General features: G+C 37.2%; 1 pseudogene; it reads right to left on the bottom strand.

Moving 5' to 3' along the window:
* Nucleotides 1-4,195: 4,195 nt before the first annotated feature.
* Nucleotides 4,196-5,171, bottom strand: LOC116123199 (annotated as a pseudogene).
* Between the last annotated feature and the right edge of the window lie 484 nt (nt 5,172-5,655).

A 5,655-nucleotide genomic window follows, 5' to 3' on the forward strand; every position in this document is an offset into this window, starting at 1 on the left:
TATACTGCCTTCCATGCAGTCACAAAGTAATGAGCTTCAACAATATTTGGCAACCCCCGAAAGTTACCAGCATATCCACAACAAAGAGCCAACTTTGAGTCTTAGAATATTGGAAAACCAAGAAAATGTATTTTCCAGTATTATCAAGACTTGCCTGATGTTTTCGCTATTCCTGTCTCAACCGTTCATCCGAACAAACATTTAGTGCAAGTGGAAGAATTTTAAATGAAAGGAAGACTAAACTTTACAAAAAAATGTTGAAGTCCTCACATGTCTTCGAGATTGGGAACGGTCGCACCATCAAGATCAATACGAGGTTGTCGACAATACTTAATAGAATCATTTCAATTTTGTAATGCAGATGATCAGATGAGGGAGGTCCTAGTAACCACCCCAAATCAGTTGTTTTGGAAATTGTAACTTGTAAATTAATTGTCAATTATTGCACTCTTTTTTCTTTACCAAGTTTTTGTCCCATTGGGTTTTCTTGGTAAAGTTTTTAACGAGAGAATAATTGTTGTAATTCTTATTTTATTTTTTGATAAGTGAATAAATCTAATTTTTCTTATATTACAATTTTTTGTATTAAAATTGAATTAATATTTGAAAAGTTAACTAAAAAATTACCTTTATTCATTTATAAATGTTAATTATTCATTTGAAAAGTTAACTAAACAAAACAAAAGAAAAAAAAATAAAAAAAAGGGGGCTAACCCGGCCCGGCCTGGGCCAACTGACTTGAAACAGGCGGGTGCACCCACAGATCAAGGGTACCCGTACCCAATAGGCGAGTACAGGTAGCACATACTTCGACCCATGGAATCTGACTCATACCCGGCCCGCCCATGACGTTTGCGAATGGACCGGGTACTACCCGCGAGTACCTGCAAACCCGCAAATTGATTAAAAAAAAAAAAAACTTATCACTCTCAGTCCAAAGTCTCACTCTCAAACCCTATCTAAACTAAAACTTATCAGTGAAAAAACAAAAAACGCAGCAGCTCATTCTCTTCTCTCACAGCCACAGCAGCTCCCGACCACTCCTCAGTCCTCTCACAGCAGCTCCACTCCCTCACTCTCTCACTCTCACAGTAGCTCTACTCTCCCTCATTCTCTGACTTCTCTCACGGCAGCAGCAAGCGCCAACAGCAGCAGGTCACGACGGCCCATTCTCTCATGGCAGCAGCAGATCTCCTCTCACGGCAGCACTAGCACAGCAGTAAAATATCTCTCTCACGGCAACAGCAGCAGCAGGGCAGCAGTCAGGTCACGGCAGCAGCAGATCTCCTTCACAGCATAGCAGCACAGGCAGCACAGACCATGTCATGGCATTCTTGCTCGTGGAACTGGGTACAAGTGGATCACTTGACGGACAACAAAGATTGGTTGTGAAGGGTAGATTTGCTCCCAAAAATTTTGAACGGATACTGCGTCGTTATGTCAGAAGATCTTGTTTTTAAGTTTTTGTGCTACATGCAAAAATTAGTTATCAAATGACATCTTGGACTTAAATGTTTTCAAATGAATATGTTATTTGCATTGGGTGCAAAAGTCCCGAAACAATACTTTCGAAGGAGAATGTCTCTTCTTTCTCAGATGTGAGAAGGTAAAATAATTTTTTTCATCGGCTTGTGTCAAACTGTGTTACCTGGGATTTCAATTCGATGTTACTCACAGTTGGACCTAATTTTATGATTTCATTTCTGCAGTTTGGCTCTGGACGGTCAGTTGCTCCAATCAAAGTTGGTTTTATTGCCCGTGTTGGCTGGAGGAATGCTGGGACCAGAGCTCCCTCCTATTCGTTTTTGGGTTGAGGTATAATACTATATATATTTTTTCCCTTTTTCCACCATCTTAATGAAGAGCTACAAACGTGTTAAATGATATTTCATGTTAGAGCTCTTTTCTATGGCTGTTTTTGATGACTTACAATATGAAATAAAAGCTTAGCATAAAACTTTTTTTTTGTGTAATTCATGAAGTACATAATATGCGATATGATGAGATTATTCGAATAGTGCCTTGAGTGAATTTAATTTAATCATCCATTATTTTAATTATAGTTAATAACTAATAAGTTTAATAAATAAATTTTATATCAAGTTTTTAAATTAATAAATTTAGTATGCAATTTGAAATTTTGAATAAAAAAAACAGTAAAAAATAACAAAAATTGGAAAACAATAAAAAATATGAAAAATGTAAAAGGCTGCTTCCATTTTCACGGGTGACCTGTACCCGCACGGGTGGGTACGGATCATGAAAGTGCGACCCGTGAGAATTTTTCACCCGTCCACCCGCAACCCGTTCCACCCATGACCCATTGCTACCCGAGCCAACCCATCCAACCGCCGTTTGCCAGGTCTAGGCCAGCCAATCCTAACAAGTGGCAGGCCTAACCTGACCTGCCTTCAAAACCAGTAACCGCCGTAGGCCGGGCTGGGCCGGGTCGGGCCAAGCGGGTTACTTTTCCAACATTACCCATGTTTCCAATTATACTATTTCATCCCTCCACACGCTTTCTTCTTTCTTTGGGGACACCGACATTTTCCCACCCAAGGTTTGGCGACACTTCCACCTTTCAAGTTTTAAAATGACACTTTCCCACCCTTGTTGATTGTGTATGATTTATGTTAATATTTTACAAAAAGATGAAAATACCCTTAAATATTTGACTTATAGCTTTTTATTATTTTTTTAATTAGCCAAAAATTTAAAAAAGAAAAAATAATTGCCCCACCTAAAAGTTGGAGTAATGCTATAGAATTGTTTAAAGTTAAATGATATTAATATTTATTTATTTATAATGTCATCACTATCTCATCTACTAAATTTATAATGTTTTTCATGATATAATGTTTTTATTTTAAATTAACATAGAAAATCAATTTCCTAATTAATAAATAAACAAAGGAAAAAAGATATATTACACTTGAAATAATAATAATCGAACAAAGACTTTGACTTAACTAAATTTAATTTATATAAACTAGTAAGAAATAACTATTTAAAGGTTTTTCGTCTTTTTAGTTAAATATTAATGAAAAAACACTAACCAAACCTAACGAAGGTGGGGAAAATGTCATTTTGAAACTTAATGAATGAGAAAGTGTCGTTTTTCAAACCTTGGGTGAGAAAATATCTTTTCCCTTTCTTCCGCTTGAACTCAAATGTTGTTCCATTATACGAGCTTCCCGAACCCAAAAATTACGCTCAAAGATTAACATTATTGCTAGCCCCATATTACGGTGGTTGTTCCGCTTATTTAATGTTATTCCACCCGAGGCATTTATGCTATGAAATGGGGAGGCTTGTCATGTTCCTCACTAAAGTTTTATTAAAGGCAACATTGTGGGCAGCCAAAAACTTCTTTTCCTTTGTCGATTTTTCTACCACGTTTCCCAAGCGGTTTTATGGACTCCAGTGTCCAATGGCTCAAGTCATGTCCAGTGACCCAAATCTTGATTTCCGTGGACTGTGGTCTTCTATCTTACTGTTCATTAATTTTTTTTAATCATAAAGGGTGTTTGAGCTAATTTATACACCTAAATTATCTTTAGGATACTGAAACCATTGACCAGGTAAAAGCTTAGTAGACACTGCCATTAGCACGTGAGATACTTTATTTTACCCATCAATGATATAGTTTCATATTTGGAAAAGGATACCCTTATCTATATGTCTGATGTTTCCTATTGAAAGAGGACATATAAGATCGGTAATAATTAATAATAATTTTTGTATTTAGCAAATCAAAACATGATAATGAACTCTTCTAATAATCAAGTTACGGAAATTAAATTCACAAAAATTTCAATTTCTATGTAAGTGCTTCATCGCGATTAATAGTAACAGTTAAGCCGAAATAGCATTATACAAGTAAAGTTTGAGTATGGACCCCGCCTTATTTTAAACAAACTATTGAAAACTTAAATATTATAACCACTTGATTTGTGACCGGATGTCAAAGGTAGTTACTTAAAGATCTTATATTTGAGTCACACAAAATGATCACTTCTTGCATTTATGATTTACCTGACCTATTAAGCTTGTAAGGCGTTCAATGACACCGCAAACGAGCCCAAACACCACGATCAATAAAAAAAAAAAAAAAGCATATAATACAATTAATTATTACACATGAAAATAGTTAAATGTCAAATACTATAACTATAATTCTCAATTTCTGATAGGTTCACGTATGAGTGTCTTGTTGAGTAATCTCAAGATTTGAAAATGACGATTCACCTAACAATTTTTCAGTCTCTTCACTATTCTGCTGCGCCGAAAATTGTAATTTAGCCTTTTCAGCCTTTCAAGCTCCTCAGCAACTTCTTGCATACTAGGCCTTTTGACGCTACTACTCAAGCATCTCTTTGCAACTCAGCAACTTCTTCTATCTTTCCATTTCAGCATCATCATACGATACTTCAAACCCTAAAAAATGAATGAGACTATTGTTTTCTAACGATGACAGAAAGTGTTGAATCCACTAATGTTCTTCCATATGACACACAACTGCCAGGCTTCATCCCCATTAGAGTTCACAAGGACGACTCCAAAACTATAAACATCACTTTTTTCTGTTAAGATACCAGTCATTAGAATTAGGATCTAAGTAACCAAAAGTGCCCTGCACTTTTGAGACATGAGGTTTTGCCCAGGCGATATTAACACTGAAGTCCCGAAGTCAGATACTTTCTGTGCCGTTTTGTCCAAGGTATATTAGTGACTTGACCATCCATGAATTATTGGTGGGTTTGCTAAAGAATGGAAGTAGTCAAGTGCGAGCGCAATTTCTGCAGCAATCTTGAGCGGCTTCCATGTCCTTAGAAGTCGTGACCGTTTGTCGTGGATATGATGAGACAGAGTTCCATTAGAGATGAACTCGTATACCAGTATAGGCACTAGTCTCCAAACAACAAACCCAAGAGCTTGACATATTCTTATGGTTAATCTGTGAAACAATCACAATTTCCCTTGAAATTCTTGATTTATCTGAGTTGTCCCCTCTTTAGACTTCTTGACTGCAACTTGTGTCTTTTCAGGTAAAATTCCTTTAAACAAAACCATAAGCACCTTCTCAAGAAAATGGCTATTACCATAATTTTAGTAGCTTTTGCTAGCTCCGCTTCACTAAAGATCCTCACACGTTGGTTCTTCAATATCATACCCCATTTTCAAAAAAATTCTCGCCTTTTTCTTTGTTTGAATGCAATAAAAGCCAGAATCTCAATAATCACAACGAAAATAGCTGCTCCGGTAACTGCATGCAAATAATTAAATCAATTTGTGTAATTGGAGGACCATAATAATGAATGAAACAGTGTTCTGAAACCCGGCCCGGCCTGGCCTGTTAACCGATCGGACCTGGACCCCGGCCTTTTTCGAGTCGAATTATCCTGTCCATTGTTTAAAAATCCTTAACTTGACCATCAGACTTCTAGCGACATTTTTACCCACCCAGCCCCCTCCCACTCACCCCCACCCTCATCTAACCGGCACCCACCGCACCTGACCCCCCATCGCGTGATTGCAGTCACAGGATGTCAGCTGTGCGATTGCAGTCGCACGCCCTGGGGTTCAGAACCAGGGAATGAAAACTGCTAACTGGTTGCATATATTTTTGAATATTAGACCATAAATAGATTATTT

The sequence above is a fragment of the Pistacia vera genome, unplaced genomic scaffold, assembly GCF_008641045.1.
Source record: "Pistacia vera cultivar Batoury unplaced genomic scaffold, PisVer_v2 Contig140, whole genome shotgun sequence".
NCBI lineage: Eukaryota > Viridiplantae > Streptophyta > Magnoliopsida > Sapindales > Anacardiaceae > Pistacia > Pistacia vera.